This window comes from Schistocerca nitens, chromosome 3, assembly GCF_023898315.1.
Source record: "Schistocerca nitens isolate TAMUIC-IGC-003100 chromosome 3, iqSchNite1.1, whole genome shotgun sequence".
Taxonomy (NCBI): Eukaryota; Metazoa; Arthropoda; class Insecta; order Orthoptera; family Acrididae; genus Schistocerca; species Schistocerca nitens.
The window spans coordinates 836,919,097-836,940,329 of record NC_064616.1 but is presented as its reverse complement, the minus strand read 5'-3'; the positions used below and the strand labels follow the sequence as shown (position 1 = coordinate 836,940,329).

General features: G+C 42.9%; 1 protein-coding gene across 1 annotated transcript in view; it reads right to left on the bottom strand.

The window, feature by feature from the left end:
- The window catches only part of LOC126249784 (leukocyte elastase inhibitor-like), a 194,861-nt gene that overhangs the window by 60,033 nt on the left and 113,595 nt on the right, over positions 1–21,233 (bottom strand). The window lies entirely within an intron of this gene.

Sequence of the window (21,233 nt, the reverse complement as noted above, 5' to 3'; positions counted from 1 at the left end):
TGGCGTGTGCAGCTGGAGTGATATGGGACCCCTGATACGCCTAGATACGACTCTGACATGTGACACTTACGTAAGCAACCTGTTTGAACACAAGCATCCATTAATGTGCATTATGCATTCCGACGGACTTGGGTAGTTCCAGCAGGACAATGCGACATGCCACTCTTCCAGAATTGCTACAGAGTAGCTCCAGGGATACACTTCTGAGTTTAAACAATACCGCTGGTCACCAGAACTCACCAGACATGAACATTATTGAGCATATCTGGGATGCCTTGCAACGTGCTTTTCGGAAGAGACCTCCACACCTTTGTACTCTTACGGATTTATGGAGAGCCCTGCAGGATTCGTGGCGTCAATTCCATCCAGCACTAGTGCAGGCATTAGTCGATTCCATGCCACGTCGTGTTGCGGTACTTCTGCGTGTTCGCGGGGGCCCTACACGATATTAGGCAGATGTACCAGTTGCTTTGTCTATTCTGTGTATTACGACACTAGCTGCAGTGCTCGGTGTTTTCCGCCATGTTTAATATCTACCACACAAGAGATTGGCCCTATGCCGTGTTGAAATAGCAAACTCAAGCCGCATGGAGAACTGCAGTCACTTTAAATCGAAGTTCGGAAAATCTCGGACTCTGCTCGGTCTTTTGATCAGCCCGCAATCTAGTGACTTGTGTCGGCACTATATCCACGACCTGCCTAAGCGTTTGTATACACTGTGGATTTTAATAACCAAAATAACTGTGAAACACCGACTAAGATATCTTCTAGGATATATATCATATACAACAACGATAACTAATCAATAAATAAGAGATTTCCAACATGCTTCTGTAAAATTCTCGAGCTTCCGCTCATCCCAGGATCTACTGACGTCTGATGTACTATCTCCAACACGGGTATTGCTAGGGATTGACAATTTTTAAAAATATCGATATATATTGTATCGATAGCTGTGAAACGAACTTTTGTTATATAAGCAAAAATGTCGATATTTTGTAATATCAATATCTTTGGCCCTTCCCTATGAGTGAGAAGTCTCGTGAGAGAAACTCTTCTGATGTGTGTTCTGTGCATAAAATATTGTACTTACTATAAACATTTCAGAGAGCCAAAGTCTATTTTCCATTTCACACCAGTGCAGTAATGTTTGTGACTTTTGTGCCGAGTCTACTTTACTTTTACAGTACGCATATCGTGTCTTGATCTACAACTCTGGGGGTAATGTAACCACACATTCTGCCTCACAATTGGGAGCAGGAAGTGGAAATTTCCACCATTCTCACACAGTTCTGTCATCCACCGTGTTCATTTAGCACCTTGTACCTATCATTTGCAATGGTAGAAAATACACGCGGAATAAGAGACTTTCATAAAGATGCAGTACAAATACATTCATGTTCAAAGTTGGTGCTTGTTGTGTTCCTGAATATGAAAGTAAATTAAGGCCATTGTAAGAAATTTTGCTGTTTGTTTGCGAAGATTGGTAGTAGCTGGAATGGGCAAGATATCTGCCGATGAGATAGTTAATAACAAATATCACTTTAAATAGTCGATATATAATGTCGATATATCTGCAGTTTAGATATCGGTGATATACACCACTGGCCATTAAAATTGCTACACCACGAAGATGACGTGCTACAGACGGGAAATTTAACCGACAGGAAGAAGATGCTATGACAAACTGCCTATTGGCTTCTGTCTCGGGTTCTTCGGCGGACGTTCATCTAATGATTTTTCTGACGTTTCGCCAGCACGAGTGGCTGGCATTGTCAAAGCTTCACCCTCCATTGCCGGTGGTGAACTGAAGGCGAGCTCGCGGCCGCAGACTATATGTACCTGGCGCGCCAACGTCCGAGGGCTTCTCCGCGGTCATTTCCGGTGCGGTTCTCCTCTTGCTACCTGCGACGGTCGTTCGCTGCAGTACGGGAAGCCAGGATCCGTTTACCTTAAGGCTTTCCTCTTTCTTGTTGAAACTGTTCGCGTGTTTTTGGATTTCTACAGCTTCTCTGAACAAGCGCGTGTGATAGTGCTTCTCTACAGCCAGAACTTCCGTGTCGGCGAATTTTATTACGTGGTCGGTCTCATTCAGTGCGTGCTCTGGATAAGAAACTGCCATTTCTAGATGTGCTGGTCACAAGGGACGGCGAAAACCTGGGACACAGCGTGTATCGAAAACCGACACACACGGACCGATACCTGCACAAACTGTCAAACCACCACCCGAGCCAGAAAAGAGGCATGATTAGTACGCTCGTAACGAGAGCAGGACGAATATGTGAGCCTCAACACCTCAAACGAGAAATGCAACACCTGGAAACTGTTCTGAGGAGCAATGGGTACTCCACAAATTACATTAGAAGTGTAACAGAGCTAAACACTCGGCGAAGTAAAGAACCAGAAAAAGAAATGTCGGGTACGGCCTTTCTGCCATACATTCCCAGAGTGACGGACAGAATCGGCCGTATATTGTGCAAACACGGCGTAAAGACGATTTTCAAACCGACAAGGAAGATCAAAGAGTGTCTTAGATCGGCGAAGGAGAAAGGAGACCCACTTGCAATGTCGGGAATATACCGTATACCTTGCACATGCGGAAAAGTTTATGTCGGAATGACTGGACGATCCATTAACACCAGGATCAAAGAGCATAAGCGACATTGCAGGTTGGGGCAGGTGGAGAAATCGGCCGTGGCAGAGCACGCACTGAATGAGACCGACCACGTAATAAAATTCGCCGACACGGAAGTTCTGGCTGTAGAGAAGCACTATCACACGCGCTTGTTCAGAGAAGCTGTAGAAATCCAAAAACATGCGAACAGTTTCAACAAGAAAGAGGAAAGCCTTAAGGTAAACGGATCCTGGCTTCCCGTACTGCAGCGAACGACCGTCGCAGGTAGCAAGAGGAGAACCGCACCGGAAATGACCGCGGAGAAGCCCTCGGACGTTGGCGCGCCAGGTACATATAGTCTGCGGCCGCGAGCTCGCCTCCAGTTCACCACCGGCAATGGAGGGTGAAGCTTTGACAATGCCAGCCACTCGTGCTGGCGAAACGTCAGAAAAATCATTAGATGAACGTCGGCCGAAGAACCCGAGACAGAAGCCAATAGGCAGTTTGTCAACAAGTGGCCACGAAAGCCTTAACAATTTAGAAGATGCTATGATATGCAAATGATTAGCTTTTCAGAGCACTCACACAAGGTTGGCGCCGGTGGCGACACCTACAACGTGCTGACATAAGGAATGTTTCAAAAATGGTTCAAATGGCTCTGAGCACTATGGGACTTAACATCTATGGTCATCAGTCCCCTAGAACTGAGAACTACTTAAACCTAACTAACCTAAGGACATCACACAACACCCAGTCATCACGAGGCAGAGTAAATCCCTGACACCGCCGGGAGTCGAACCCGGGAACTAGGGCGTGGGAAGCGAGAACGCTACCGCACGACCACGAGCTGCGGACCGGAAAGTTTCCAACCGATTTCTCATACACAAACAGGAGTTGACCGGCATTGTCTGGTGAAACGTTGTTGTGAAGCCTCGTGTAAGGAGGAGAAATGCGTACCATCACGTTTCCGACTTTGATAATGGTCGGATTGTAGCCTATCGCGATTGCGGTTTATCGTATCGCGACATTGCTGCTCGCGTTGGTCGAGACCCAATGACTGTTAGCAGAATATGGAACCGGTCGATTCCAGAGGGTAATACGGAACGCCGTGCTGGATTCCAATGGCCTCGTATCACTAGCAGTTGAGATGACAGGCATCTTATCCGCATGGCTGTAACGGATCGTGCAGCCACGTCTCGATCCCTGAGTCAACAGATGGGGACGTTTGCAAGACAACAACCATCTGCACGATCAGTTCGACGACTTTTGCAGCAGCATGGGCTATCAGCTCGGAGACCATGGCTGCGGTTACCCTTGACGCTGCATCAGAGGCAGGAGCGCCTGCAACGGTGTACTCAACGACGAACCTGGGTGCACGAATGGCAAAACGTTATTTCTTGGGTGAATCGAGGTTCTGTTTGCAGTATCATGATAGTCGCATCCGTGTTTGGCGACAGCACGGTGAACGCACATTGGAAGCGTGTACTCGTCATCGCCATACTGGCGTATTACCCGACGTCATGATATGGGGTGCCATTGGTTACACGTCTCGGTCAACTCTTGTTCGCATTGACGGCACTTTGAACACTGGACGTTACATTTCAGATGTGTTCAAATGGCTCTGAGCACTATGGCACTTAACATCTGTGGTCATCAGTCCCCTAGAACTTAGAACTACTTAAACCTAACTAACCTAAGGACATCACACACATCCATGCCCGAGGCAGGATTCGAACCTGCGACCGTAGCAGTCGCGCGGTTCCGGACTGCGCGCCTAGAACCGCTAGACCACCACGGCCGGCATTTCAGATGTGTTACGACTCGTGGCTCTACCCTTCATTCGATCCCTGCGAACCCCTACATTTCAGCAGGATAATGCACGACCGCATGTTGCAGGTCCTGTACGGGCCTTTCTGGATACAAAAAATGTTCGACTGCTGCCCTGGCCAGCACATTCTCCAGATCTCTCATCAATTGAAAACGTCTGGTCAATGGTAGCCCAACAACAGGCTCGTCACAATACGCCAGTCGCTACTCTTGATTTGTGCGGCTGGTCCCTGTGGAGGTTCGAGTCCTCCCGCTGGCATGGGTGTGTGTGTGTGCTAGTCTTTAGGGTAATTTAGGTTAAGTAGTGTGTAAGCTTAGGGACTGATGTCCTTCGCAGTTAAGTCCCATAAGATTTCACACACATTTGAACATTTTGAACTACTCTTGATGAATTGTGGTATCGTGTTGAAGCTGATGGGCAGCTGTACCTGTACACGCCATCCAAGGTCTGTTTCACTCAATGGCCTGGCGTATCAAGGTCGTTATTACGGCTAGAGGTGGTTGTTCTGGGTACTGATTTCTCAGGATCTATGCATCCAAATTGCGTGAAAATGTAATCACATGAAACTTCCTGGCAGATTAAAACTGTGTGCCCGACCGGGACTCGAACTCGGGACCTTTGCCTTTCGCGGGCAAGTGCTCTACCAACTGAGCTACCGAAGCACGACTCACGCCCGGTACTCACAGCTTTACTTCTGCCAGTACCTCGTCTCCTACCTTCCAAACTTTACAGAAGCTCTCCTGCGAACCTTGCAGAACTAGCACTCCTGAAAGAGAGGATATTGCGGAGACATGTAATCACATGTCAGTTCTAGTATGATATATTTGTCCAAAGAATACCCGTTTATCATCTGCATTTCTTCTTGGTGTACCATTTCTAATGGCCAGTAGTGTATATCTACATTATTATGAAAATGCATCAATATTTTCATATATCGACATTTACCGTCCATCACTAGGTACTGTCGCAATAATTTATTCTCGCGATAGGAATTACAGTTTACTACGATATATTTCGTTTGTTATTCATTTAATTTTTCCTTAATTTTCTTCCTTGTTTCATCTGAATGTAGTAATTTGAAGTAGATCGGCCAAGAACTTTGAAGCAAATCGACCAACAACTTTTAGAGATTTCTGGTAACTGCCCTTCAGCTTTATATATTAAATACATATAGATTTCAAGTCAGATTTCAGAATGTTATGTAGACAGTGATCTTCCTCTCTTTTTCCAGGTAAAATGTGCAAAATTTCAACAAGATAGGAATAAAACTTATATATGTGAGAGAGAGATTACTCGTGCTCAAATATTCTGACAGCCCAGCTATATCGTTACAGTGTCGGAAAGTGGCGGTGACACTATTAGTGTAGGAAGTACACCGATAGCCACTAATAGTGCAACGCCAGGAAGAATAGCAAATAACCAAATTTTACTTACTCTGCGTACACACCGTAGCGGTAAGAAGAAATGACAAAATTTGTAGAAGCAAATGTTTTCGAAATGAGAGATCTAGACAACAATCTGGCCAACGCTACAGTTCTGTATTAAGGTAGGTCAGGACAGAATAGGTAAGCATACAGTCTGGCATTACTTTGTTGGAAGGTATCGCCAGGATACCTCAAAGATAGGGCATAACCACCGGCCTTAACAGCCTTTCTATCCAGATTACCGTCCAAATGAATCACATATTCTTGTGAAGTATACCGCACACCATCACGCCAGGCAATAAACTGTATGACGATGACGAATGCAGTCTGGCAACTTTCGTTCTTCTGAGAGTTTCGACACACGGATAACTCCATGGCTCTGAGCACTATGGGACTCAACTGCTGAGGTCATTAGTCCCCTAGAACTTAGAACTAGTTAAACCTAACTAACCTAAGGACATCACAAACATCCATGCCCGAGGCAGGATTCGAACCTGCGACCGTAGCGGTCTTGCGGTTCCAGACTGCAGCGCCTTTAACCGCACGGCCACTTCGGCCGGGATAACTCCATCGTGAGCGCTGTACACACTACTTGAATTTCATCTGAAGACATGGGGTGATGTCACTGCTGTGTCCAATATTGTCATTGAGAGAATCTCTGTCGATGCGCCTCTGTTCTGCTGCCGCGTCAAGAGAAGCTGCAACAATGGTCGCAAAGGTGAAAGGCCTTGCGCTGCAAAAGTGGTCATACTGTGCTGATACTTGTATGGCTGTAAACAAGCTCATTTCCTACCTAAAGATACCTGACGTACGCGCTGACGAACTATAAGGGCGACCTCACGTCACTAGTGGCACAGGCCCTCTGAGATCTTGGAAGGAGTTGATTCTATCCCTTCTCAATCCACCGTTCGCATATTCACATGGTGGTCGTGAGTGCAAGCGGCAATATCATGGAACAGAAAGCTATAATCTTGGTAGATCATGATCCTGGCGTTGTCGAATATCGACACTTACTGGTAGACATTTCTCCTTCTTACTCCGGGCATCATAAGAATTTCTCGGAAACAACCAACATTCAAATGCTTTTTCTGAATGAGAAACCCTTTCCCAAGTATTTATTTACATGCAGCACGTACATTGTGTTACTCTTATCTTCTGTGTGCTGTTGGACTAAAATTTCAAGTATAGTCATATCCAAGTATGTAGCATACTTCGCTCCAATTTGGCGTTTGACTCGTGCCATATTGATGCAGTTGCAATTTCAAAGGCCAGTATTGTATTTACAGATGAGGAGGAATTCACACAGAGTAGGATAATAAATTCCCACAATATCCACGAGCGAACAGATGCATCAGGTTGGCTATAGTGTCAGTATGTCCGCAGAAATTGTGGATGACAGACTGATAGGATCATTCGTTTCATCGGACAAATTTGCAGGTGCTGTATATTACCAGTTTCTGCGCGATAAATTATGCTGCTATTGAAGAACGCTACCCCAGCAGAACAACAGCGAATGTAGCTTATGTACGACACGGCATCACATCATGTAATGTGCTTTCTACGACAATACTTTACAGAAACGTTGAGAGGAGGTCCAGAGCATGGCATCTGACCTTCATTTTGTAGACGTTTGGCTACGGGAACAATTTTAACGCTGTGTGTATCCTACACCCACGGACGACATGAACAAGTAAAAAAGTGCCCAAATATGCCGAATGTGACCCACTTCGAGGGAAGCTAGACTTTGTAAGTAGGCTGTTTAGGTTTTTATGTTGGTAACGCCACATAGCGCACTGTATGAAAATCATTGACTGTGCTGTGTGCAGTCTGTGGCTGATTTGCATTGTTGGAGTATTTGCTATTGTAGTGTTGGGCAGTTGGATGTGAACAGTGCGTAGCGTTGCGCAATTGGAGGCGAGCCGCCAGTAGTGGTGGATGTGGGGAGAGAGACAGCAGTGGTGGATGTGGGGAGAGAGATGAGAGAATTTTGAGAGCGGACGATCTGGACGTGTGTCCGTCAGAAAAAGGAAATTTGTAAGACTGGGTGTCATAGACTGATTATATATATATATATATATATATATATATATATATATATTATATATATATATATTTATTTATTTATTATGAATTTTGAACACTATTAAGGTAAATACATTGTTTGTTCTCTACCAAAATCTTTCATTTGCTAACTATGCCTATCAGTAATTAGTGCCTTCAGTAGTTAGAATCTTTTATTTAGCTGGCAGTATTGGCGCTCACTGTATTGCAGTAGTTCGAGTAACGAAGATTTTTGTGAGGTAAGTGATTAATGAAAGGTATAGATTGTTAGTCAGGGCCATTCTTTTGTGGGGATTATTGAAAGTCAGATTGCGTTGCGCTAAAAATATTGTGTGTCAATTTGGCGTTGATCAGAATAAGTATAGAGAGAAATTTCTGAGTACGTTCAGTTTTGCTCAGCTGTTTGAAAATCAAATAACGTAGAGGTTTATCAGCACAGTCATTAATAATTTTCCAAAGGGGACGTTCCAACTTGTTCGGACGAGTCTGTGACGGGGACTGGAATGTATAAAAATGAATAGCAACCAGAGTTAGCAGACCCAGTACTATTAACAGACTGTGGCTGTCATAAGACTCACTTGGCCATATACCAATAAGTTATTGTTTCAGGACGTTTGCTTCTAGTTTTGATTACTACTATCTTCTTTAAGTATACAGCACACTTACTTTTTCATACGGTACCCTGAATTTATGCGAAGGAAACTTATTCCATTTCAAGCAGCAGATCATCTTGGTCGCCGGAGCAACAAAGGTTTCGAAGCAATTGGGAGAAGGCGAAGCTCATTCCTGCTTTGAAGGAATGTAGCTGGCCACTTGCACACAACAGTAGGTCGACACTATTGAAGTTGGCCGGCCGAAGTGGCCGTGCGGTTAAAGGCGCTACAGTCTGGAACCGCAAGACCGCTACGGTCGCAGGTTCGAATCCTGCCTCGGGCATGGATGTTTGTGATGTCCTTAGGTTAGTTAGGTTTAACTAGTTCTAAGTTCTAGGGGACTAATGACCTCAGCAGTTGAGTCCCATAGTGCTCAGAGCCATTTGAACCATTTGAACCACTATTGAAGTTGTAGAGTTATGGAACATGTTTTAAGTTCATATACACTAAAGTGACAAAAGTCATATTATAGCGATACGCACATACACAGATGGCGGTAGCATCACGTAAACAAGGTATAAAAGGGCAGTTCATTGGTGGAGATGTCATTTGTATTCAGGTTATTCATTTGAAAACGTTTCCGACCTGGTTAAGGCCGCACTACGGGAATTAACAGACTTTGAACACTGAATGTTAGTTGGAGATAGACGCATGGGATATTCCATTTCGGAAATCATTGGAGAATTCAATATTCCGAGATCCACAGTGTCAAGAGTGTGCTGAAAATAGCAAAATTTTTATGCATTACCTCTTACCACGACAAAGCAGTGGCCGATGCCTTTCACTTAAGGTTCGAGAGCAGTGCCGTTTGCGTGGAGTTGTCAGTGCTTGCCGGCCGTAGTGGCCGTGCGGTTCTAGGCGCTACAGTCTGGAGCCGCGCGACCGCTACAGTCGCAGGTTCGAATCCTGCCTCGGGCATGGATGTTTGTGATGTCCTTAGGTTAGTTAGGTTTAATTAGTTCTAAGTTCTAGGCGACTGATGACCTCAGAAGTTAAGTCGCATAGTGCTCAGAGCCATTTGAACCATTTTTTTGTCAGTGCTAACAGATAAGCAACACTGCGTGAAATAATAACAGAAATCAATGTGGGCCGCACGACGAACGTATCCGTTACACAGTGCGGCGAAATATGACGTTAATGGACTATGGCAGTAGACGACAGACACGACATCGCCTGCAGCACCTTTCCTGGGCTCTTGACCATACCGGTTGGACCATAGACCACTGTAAACCTGTGTTTTGGTCAGATGAGCCCCGACTTTAGTTGGTAAGAGCTAATGGTAGGGTTCACGTTTGGCGCAGGTCACTCAAAGCGATGAACCAAACTTGTCGACAAGTCAATGTGCAAACTGGTAGTGGTTCCATAATGGTGTGTGCTGTGTTTAAATAGAATGGACTGGGTACTCTGGCCCAACTGAACAGATCATGAACTGGATGTTCGTCTAGTTGGAGACCATTTTAGCCATTAATGAACTTCATGTTCCCAAACAACGATGGAATTTTTATGGATGACAATGCGCCATGCCACTGGACCACAACTGCTCGCGTTTCGTTGAAGTTAATGCGGATGAGTAGAAAGATCAAATTTGTAATGTTCGGATACAGTATTACTAGTGTCGTGTTTCGCACAATCAAGTCGTTTAAATATCTGAGCATAACGTTGCAAGGCGATATGAGGTGGAACGCGTATGTGGGAAAAGTCGTAGATAAGGCAAATGGTCGACTTCGGCTTATTGGGAGAATTTTAGGAAAGAGTGGTTCACCTGTAAATCTGACCGCATATAGGACGCTGGTGCGACCTATTCTTGAGTACTGCACGAGTGTTTGGAATCCGTACCAGTTCGGATTGAAGGGAGACATCGAAGGAATTCAGAGGCGGGCTGCTAGATTTGATACCATTAGATTTGAACAACACGTAAGTGTTCCGGAGATGCTACGGGAACTCAAATGGGAATCCCTGAATGGAAGGCGACTTTCTTTTCGAGAAACGCTATTGAGAAAATTTAGAGAACTGGTGTTTAAAGCTGAGTGCCGAAAGATTCTACTGCTGCAAACATACATTGCACGTAAGGACCACAATGATAAGATACGAGTAATTAGGGCCATTATGGAGGCATACAAACAGTCGTCTTTCCCTCTGTCTTTTTGCGAGTGCAACATGAAGGGAAATGACAAGTACTGGTACAGGATACCCTCCGCCACGCATCGTATGGTGGCTTGCGGTGTATCTACGTAGATGTAGATGAGCATTCTGGACAATTCGAGCGAGTGATTTGGCCACCCAACTCGCCCGACATGTATGCCACTGAATATTTATGGGACTGATTTGAAGAAAATTCCGGACAATTGAGCGAATTATTTGGCCACCCAGATTGCCCGACATGTGTCACATCGAACATTTATGGGACATAATCAAGAAGTCAGTTCGTCCAAAAAGTCCTGCACAGGCAACTCCTTCGCAGTTACGGGCGAATATAGAGGCAACATGGCTCACTATTTCTGCAAGGGACTTCCAACTACTTGTTGACTCCAAACCAAGTAGAGCTGCTGCTGAGGTCAAACACGATTTAGGGAGGTATCCCATCTGAAAATTCATAATAGTAACTACGAACATACACGAAGGAAGTTTTACTGTGAATTTACTGCATAACACGTAAGTTATTTGGTGGATAATGTCAGAAGATCTGCAAGACTGCTCAGATATGATGCGGCTGTTTATGAAAGAGTCGGAAAGCCTGAAAATAGAAGTCAGATGCACAAAGAGAAGCAGAGGATCGACAACTACAGTCCGATCCCCAAACGATGGCGGTTTACGCAGCTCGAGACGCAGACGGGGATTGTATTGTTGCCGGTTCCAAGCGACCGTTCGGTAAGCGCACACAAGTGCCCTGCTCTTGAAGAAATTATGTCTCTCACCTGCTTGTGCCGAATATATCGATTACCACCACCACCAGCTATGACAACTAGCAACAAATGGAATAAACACTCATTATTCCGATTGCGTTTAATGTTCCCATTGGCTACGCCATTCACAGGATAGCGCTGAGAACACTATGGAACGCTCTTTGGGTGTCGGAGAATGCGTGACTTAGATGCGTGACTCCAGCTGTAGTACAGGGACTTACAGCTGACCCTCAACATAAACAAATCATAGAACTCCTGGGAGTGCAATTCCGCAGAAACCTGACATTGAACAAGTATGTAAAACTAGTTGTAAGGAAAGCAGATGCCTTACCGAGATTCGTGTGCAGTATGCAAATAAAATTTAATTCCCTCACATCGTCTGAGCTACAGGTATTCTCGAGTATTGCTCGTCAGTCTGATACACTTCACAGGTAACATTAACAGAGGACATAAAGCTATGTTTCATCAGCTTAATAAGCCCGAGAGTAACACGAAAATTCACGTCAAATTCCAGGGACCGATTCTACAACATATACGTTGTGCATCACGAAGACGTTTACTCTTATAATTCCGAGAGAGTACTTTCAGAGAAAAAGCTGGAAACATATCACCTTTCCCTGTGTACATTAAGAGAAGTGACCGCGACGCGAAAATCAGGGATGTTCGATCTCATGCAGAGGATTACCGACAGTCACATATCTTTCGGGAGTGGTGCAACAGAAGTTACTGAACTAATCAGAATTATTATTGAAAGATATATTGAAAGATGAAGAAGTATCAGTTTGTGCTCCATTTATCTAGAAAACGCCACTGACTGAATGAAATGGGGCAAGATGATAGAAATTGCAAAATTGAAGGAGATGAATTGGAAGAACAGGAGACTAATTAAGGGAATTATACACAAGATAGAAAGCAATAATGAAGCTAAGGAATGGTATGACACACTGGTTTGAAATCTGAAGAGGAGTAAAAGAGGCTTGTTTTCTTTCACCATATATATCGAAGACTTAGTAATGAATGAGCTAGAAGTAGAGTAGGAATTAGTAAGCATACTAGGCTGCGGGATCAACTGGATCAGATATGTTGATGACATGGGACCGCTTGCAGATAAAACAATATCTATTCAAAAAACTATCCGCAATTGAAGAAGGAATGTAAGAGTACGGAATGAAAATCAACCAAAGAAAACCTAGGTGCAGAGAGTACACGACAAAGAAGATATGAAAGCGAAAATTGTAGAATGTCAATTGGAACAGGGTGAACAGCATAGATATTAGGGGAGCATGCTGGCAGATAACTGGGCGAGGGAGAAAGAAATAAAATCACGAACTGCAATTGCACAGAAAGCTTTCAAGAAGAAGAAACGCTTATTATGCAGGAAAATGGAACTGAAGTTAATGAAAAGGTTGGTTAAATTCTACGTGTGGACTCTTTTTCTGTACGGCTATTAAAAATGAAAACTAGTCACTGAAGAAAAAGGGAAAGTTGGAGATGTGGGTTTCGACGAGAATGGAGAAAATAAAATAGGTGGATAAAATGAAAGATAGTGAAGTAATGAAAAGAGAAAAAGAACAAAGAACTGTCGTAAACCTTGTTAAGTAAACGAAAGAAAACTCGATGAGACATATACTGCGAGGAAAAGAAATTCTAACAACAGCGTTAGAAGATACAGTTGAAGGACAGAACAAAATAGGAAGGAGAAGATTAAAAATACTGAATGAAGAGGAAGAAGGAAGATAGCAGTCTATGAAGCAGTTGGTCTGGAACAGGATCAGATGGACACTGCAATGGTGCCAAGAACCTGCCAACAGGCAAAATACCTGATGATTATGATGATGATTATGAATGTCACCAGAAGCAGTAAGGTGGAGGGGTATAGGTGTAGATGTAAAATATAAGTATGTCAGCTGAATTTTGAATTCTGTATCTGTGCTGAGCAAAATACTAATTTCTTTCGCTACCGCTTTTTCGAAGTCGAATACTAAAGTGCAGTTTACAATATATGTGTCAGCAAAAGTGTCACTGCTGCACGGTTCTGAACACTCAGAAGCCTGCCTGTAAAACAAGCTAGCCTTAAAAAACACAGTAAAACTAAACGGTTTTCCGAAATTGGCGCCCTCGCTCTTCAGCATGCGATGTCGCGTTGGAATTAACTACTAAAACACTCTACGTCAAAATGTTTTGCGATCCTGAGTTTGTGATAAAAGTTCAGTTGAAGTATCTGATGTGCATATGCTGCAGGCTGGAGAGCGTTACTGACTCTTATTTTGCGATTCCTGAAGGACTGCAGAAAGCTAGCTGCTGTAACTGAATGGTGACATTGTAGTTCAGGCTACTGAACAGTACTATAAAGTATATCTTAATCTATTTTTGCAGTGGTAAGCGTATATAGTACCACATTAAAAATGATTTCGTCATTATTCGTGTCGCATGGAAATATGTAGAATTAGAATTTAATTACCTTTGTAACTCAGACAGCACAGTTCATTGTAATGAGAAGAACAGAAAGAATTTCCTTTAGTTTACAACTGGTGCTCAAAATGGCTTCCGTGGTTGGTAATACATGATTTATAGCGGAGAATGATGTGATTATGAGCAATCCAATACGTGTCAACATCGATGGTTAATTGGAGGATTGCTGTCAACGATTTTTTAAAGTAATTTGTTCCCTGTAAGTTTTAATGTCCCTTACTTTATCAGAGTTTTTGTCGCAAACAGAGGATCGTAGGAAATTTTGATAAAGAATTTATTGTTATGTTAATGGTGCATGCGATGGAGAAGAGCTTTGGTGTAATTTTTTTCAAACTCCCATTGTAGTACATTAAGCAATGAATAGGCACTTTTTGTAGCTTGTTTTTATTCACACAATTGTATGTGTATCTGAAGGTCGTCATGTAAAATAACGCAAAAGACTTTTGAGTACGTCTCTGAACGTATACCAAGATTGTAATATGTTTGCAGATGTAGTTTCCAACGTGAACAAGCGCGTCAGTAGTCAGCATGTCGAGCTGCCATTGCATACTAGCACGTGTATACGTGTGTATGAAACATGCGTAACACTGAAGAAAGGGGTACTGGATGCAAATCAAAAATAACAGGACCTAAATTGTAAACTACACGTTAGTGGTCGATTCAGAAAACCGAAATACTTACGTAACAGTTAACAAGGCTCTGAGCACTATGGGACTCAACTGCTGTGGTCATAAGTCCCCTAGAACTTAGAACTACTTAAACCTAACTAACCTAAGGACAGCACACAACACCCAGCCATCACGAGGCAGAGAAAATCCCTGACCCCGCCGGGAATCGAACCCGGGAACCCGGGCGTGGGAAGCGAGAACGCTACCGCACGACCACGAGATGCGGGCAACAGTTAACAGGAGGGCTAGGGTAACTCTGTATCAAAACACACCTTTGGGTTACATACATGCAGGATGTGACGTCAACAAGATGGCAGATGGCGGGAATTTATAAATTGACAGGAAATTTCAATAACAAAGATGGTACTGAGCAGGAACTTTGGATATTGGTGGGAAATTAAAAAATTATGAATGGCATTAGGTGGTATACTTTAAAACATTGCTCCTTTTTCAACCAGTCACACTGCAAACACGGGCACACATGCACGCATACAAACAAGCGCGCGCGAGTGCTCGGTCACACACACACATACACACACACACACACACACACACACACACACACACACACACACACGCACGCACTTAAAAAATACCTGAAGTGAAAAAATTACATCAATGATATTGTCAACTGTGTTTTCATTACTGGTTACCAAAAATCGGTTGTTGACTGACTTCCATTTACGTCTGTGAATTTCATTGGATGCTACATCTCATTAGCTTTCGAATTTTAGAATGAGTATATAACAGCTAAACTCCAACGCTTGCTTATCCAATGTAATTAACAAAACAGTAATATAAGTTTCACTTTTAATATTATTTCACATTACTTGAAAAATGTGAGACAAAAAATGCTAAAATAAGACCCTTTTTGCTTGTCTTCGCCAACAGATGCCTGCACTTGTAAATGTTCTAAATTCGACTGCTGTATCATAATGTAAAACACAACATGTGGTCAAATTAATTAATAGGTTTGTTTATAAATAAATCTTCTGCGGCCAGTCACGATTTTCTTCATCTACTTTTCGCACGACGCGTTTCGGGGAATGATTCCCATTTTCAAGTGTGCTTTTTGTGTATTATGCCATTTCTATTGATGTTGTCAATGTGTCAGAGTCTGCTTCATTTCGCTGACTGTTAAGTTTTCTAATGGTCCATTTGTGCAATTTGCACTATGTTGGTGGTAGGCATTCTGATTATATTCCTATGCATTCCAAGATGTATTGGGGACTTCTTTTTGGTATGTTGTCGTTATTTACTTTGCTAATCCCTGGTGTACTTCAAGCTGTAAGTTAGATCTGCAGTAGTGCTCTACATTAATTTAATGTTGTCATTGAGGAAGCTGCATGTATTTTAATAAATTATACGGACAATTTATGTTGCGAAAATGTTTAATTTTGAGATTCACTGTGCTTGCAAAGAGTGTTTTGTACTCGAAATCATATATAATACACTTTTAGAGGTTTGAAATTATACTTGCATATTACGATAAGCAGTCTATACGTGTTTTTTGTACTGGATAAATGATAAACAGTTTTATCAAAGAGTTTCTTTCGATATATCGACTCTGTCGTGTTGCATCACCGTCTTTGTAGACATTTCATCTCTGTCAATAGCATTGGGGTATTTACTTTAGAGTTAGCAGACGTGTTTTACACGCCAGTTTGACGTAAAAATTGCACTTTTTGCGTTGCTGGCGTATTTTTGCCTATATTTTAGCAGTGGAAAGAACTTTGTAATTGAAAACCATCATCAATGTGGAAAATAATTACTTTGAGGAACTCAAAATATTTGACTGGATTTGATATCAATCCAGTTTTTGATATGTTAATAACATCGTTCACTCAACCCAACAAGTGATCTTTAAGCTGTCTTTCGCAGTACTGTATGTGTGGCATATTACGCCTGTCGGATGTCAAACTTTTTGGAACAAGCAAAATACTCAGTCAGCAGTTTCAGTCCTGCCAGTGCCTAATCAGCATTTTTGTCATATTAAGCTGGTTGGATACCACATCAGGATAAAACTTGTCCAACGCTCAGTTATCGGGTTCAGCGATGTCAGTCTTGCCTAAGCCTGCATATCTTCCTACCCTGTGACACTTCACAACAATTTCGATATGGGAATATTTCGAACACCCTGTAAGGTACTATTAAATACTGAAAGTTACACCCTTTAATGCAATTCCTGGATGAATTCGTGTGTGTGTGTGTGTGTGTGTGTGCGTGTGTGTGTGTGTGTGTGTGTGTGTGTGTGTTTACGTCTGCGTGAATGTGTGGACCACATGTGCAACATGATTAGTTGGAAAATAAGCATTTTTTTTTTAATTTATCGTCCACCACCATCTTGTTTTTAAATTTCCTACCAATTTTCGAATTTTCTACTATCATCTTTATGACGTCTTGTGTTCAAGGTCATTGATGACATCATATGTGCACATGTCAAGGACCAGGCCACAGATAATTGAACCTACCTCTTCATGCAGGCAACCAGAAGATCAAAAGTCAATCTGATCCCAAGCCGTCATAGCCTTCCTCACATAGTTACTCTGCACAGGACACCTATAGCATTCAACTCGTAGTCAGTGTACTCACACGAATAATAAATTACACTTTGTTCTTCTATTAAGCCAGTTATTGTTGGGTTGAAATGCGTCTTGACATAAATGAAGTTAAAAGATATAAAATTGTTTGCTGCGTCTTCAGGTAAGACGCTTGTTTTTCTTTTATTACATTTTGAAAAAAATGGTTCAAATGGCTCTGAGCACTATGGGACTCAACTGCTGTGGTCATAAGTCCCCTAGAACTTAGAACTACTTAAACCTAACAAACGTAAGGACATCACACACATCCATGCCCGAGGCAGGATTCGAACCTGCGACCGTAGCAGTCGCACAGTTCCGGACTACGCGCCTAGAACCGCGAGACCACCGCGGCCGGCTATTACATTTTGAGTGAGAGAAATGGCATCCCAGGATGGCATGATTACTGAAAGTTTAAACTGAATGCCCGGTAAAAATCAGTATATGTATAAGCACACAACACTGCTCAGTCTAATAAGATGTGAAGCTAAATGCATTTTCGGATGTGTATTTAAGATGAGGAGATGGGTTCCATCTCCGTCGCTGAGTATCGTATCCCCGACAACGCCAACTAGAGTCCTGGGGATGGGGAGGGGGGGGGGGAATAAAAACAGTGCCAACGCAACCTTGGTAAGGCTACTGATGAAGCAGAAATGGAAGTTCCAGTCTGAAAATCCACCAACACAAATGTGAATTATTATAAGGTGAATTTGAAGGTGACACATTGGAACTAAATTTTTTAAAAAACTGAAAAATTACTTCCTGTTTCCAGAAGTGGTTATCTAGTGTTTGAGATCAGTATCAGTAGACATTTGTATAGAGTGGTCAGAAACACCCTGAAATGCTTGTTAGGATGTTCCACAGTAGGTTTTAGTGAGAAATAACTGTTTAGAACAAAATTCGATATGGTGCGCCGTCTCCGAGTTAATTAGCTTTGAAGTTAGCCAATCAGGCCGTTAAGCGAGAAAATTGAAGCAGCCCCCCAGGAACAATTAGTGTCATTTGTTCTCACAGTTTAGATGGTAGCGCGCGTGATTTCTCAGAATTTGGCCCTGGTTCGATCCTTACTACAGTCCCGTATCTAATTTTTGTATCGCTATCTTGCTCGGATTTAGGAAATCGAACGCAATACATGCTTGGCGACACCACCTGTGGAAGGTCACTTGAGTTTGCGCGCGCAACTGCCTGATTGGCTAGCTTCAATGCTAATTAACTCGGGAACGGTGCAACATATCGAATTTTGTTCTTAACAATTATTGATCACTACAACCTACTCTGCAACACCGTTGCAAGCTTTTCAGACTGTTTAAGACCACCGTGTATACATATGTTGAGTGTGCACACGTCAGTCTGCAGAAGTTCCGGACACTGAAGGGTTTGAAAAAAGACGTTGGTCAGATGGCTGCCATGGGTCTGGAGAAAATGATTCGGAAATTCGAAAAGACGGGTTCTTTTGGTACATAACTTGGTAGAGGGAGAAAGGAATTGATTCGACCTCAGTGGAAGCAGTGGCCATAGCAATGCAAGAGGAGACGAATGGTGGTGTGCAAACGTGTAGTGCACGGAGAATTGCCCGAACACTGGACACACCCGTGAGCAAGGCGTGTAAATTCCTACGAAACATCCTTATTTGCTATCCATTCAAAATTATCCATGTGCACGATTTGCCTCCTGTTGACCTGCCAGCAAGAGAGACCTTTGCTTTAGAATTTATTTCTCGCACGGAAGTGAACAATGACTAGCCGTGGAAGATTTTGAGGACATATGAAGCCCATTTCCATCTGACAGGATATGTCAATACACAGAAATGTCGAACATGGACAACGTAAAATCTACACGCAAATCAACCAGAACCACTTCATCCTAAAAAAGTCAATGTGTGCTGCAGTTTTATGGCATCATTTACCATAGGGCCACATTTTTTCGAAGAGGCAGGTACTTCTGGTCCTGTTACCTGTACCGTCACTGGTAAGCGCTTTGAGTGTCTTTGGCGCAACCACGTCATACCTGCTCTCCAACAGCGTGGATGTGTGGATGGGATCATTTTTATGCAAGATGGCGCACCTCCACAGATTGCAAATCCAGTTAAGCAGCTGCTGAAGTGCCATTTCGGAAATGCTAGAATCACCAGCCACCATTTCCCTACAGCCTAGCCGTCCCAATCACCTGATCTTAATCCGTGAGACTTCTGGCTGTGGGGCTATCTGAAAGATGTCGTGTTCAGTGTTCCGATTGCAGACTTATCTGTACTGAAGGCACGAATTTCGTAACACATTCTGAACGTGATCCCGGAAACACTTCGATCAGTTGTGGAACATGATGTTTCTCGATTTCCACTTGTTGCAGAAATCGGTGGGCAACATATTGAACATGTTTTGCGCCAGTCACACGGAAATTAATAATCCGATTTGATTTTGATTGATGATTTTTATGCGGGTTCTGGCCTCAGGACAATTAAAAGCCGATTTTTCCCATCCGATGTGATACGACCCTGCCGTGGCGGATGGCCTTACGTAACTAACAGTATCACACGTGTACAGCCGTGCACACTGAGCAGTACAGTTTGTTTAACGTCAAACGTACACCTTAGGCATTGTTGCATGATTCGTTTGACATTTCTAGTCGATCGCTATTAAATAATGTTGCTTACAGTGACATCTATTGCTACATTTGCAACTATTTATTTTTCTTCTGCCATTAGTTTTCCCCATTCTCCTATAATATTCCTTTGCAATTTGACGTCAATCTGTCCAGTGGTGTTATTTCTACAATGGTCTGAAACTTTTAACTTTAATTATAATCACACTGTATATAAATTTTCGCTTCATAGTACATTCGCAAACAACATTCGAACAAGCAAAGAATAACAAGAAATAACATTCCTACATAAACACAGATGTTATTTATAATACGATACGTTATTATCCATACGAATGGCGTTCAATAAGTAATACAATACTTCTTTTACTATCAGCCAATTTCGGCTGAAAAATGCTGAAATTGTTGTGTGACATCGTGCAGCATTCGAGCTTCAGCCCCCATAGTTTCATGAGCTTCCGAGAGGCGGTGGCGACGCGCGTAGCCTTCAAAATAGCGTCTGTAACGGAGGAACGTTCCAAGCATACAGCTGTCTACATCTATATCTACATCTACATCCATATTCCGCGAGCCGCTTGAAGGTGTGTGGCGGAGGGTACCTTGAGTACCTCTATCGGTTCTCCATTCTACTCCAGTCTCGTATATTTCGTGGAAAGGAAGATTGTCGGTATGCCTCTGTGTGGGCTCTAATCTCTCTGATTTTATCCTCATGGTCTCTTCGCGAGATATACGTCGGAGGGAGCAATATACTGCTTCACTCCTCGGTGAAGGTACGTTCTCGAAACTTCAACAAAAGCCCGTACCGAGTTACTGAGCGTCTCTCTTGCAGAGTCTTCCACTGGAGCTCATCTATCATCTCCATAACGCTTTCGCGATCACTAAATGATCCTGTAACGAAACGCGCTACTCTCCGTTGGATGTTCTCTATCTCTTCTATCAACCCTATCTGGTACGAATCCCACACCGGTGAGCAGTATTCAAGCAGTGGGCGGACAATTGTACTGTAGCATACTTCCTTAGTTTTTGAACTGAATTTCCTTAGGATTCTTCCAATGAATCTCAGTCTGGCATCTGGTTTACCGATGATTAATTTTATATGGTCATTCCATTTTAAATCACTCCTAATGCCTACGCCCAGATAATTTATGGAGTTAACTGCTTCCATTTGCTGACCTGCAATATTGTAGCTAAATGAGAAAGGTCTTTCTATCTTTCTATGTATTCGCAGCACATTACACTTGTCTACATTGAGATTCAATTGCCATTCCCTACACCATGCGTCAATTCATTCCAGATCCTCCTGCATTTCAGTACAATTTTCCATTGTTACAACCTCTCGATATACTACAGCATCATCCGCAAAAAGCCTCAGTGAACTTCCGATGTTATCCACAATGTCATTTATATGTATTGTGAAGATCAACGGTCCTTCG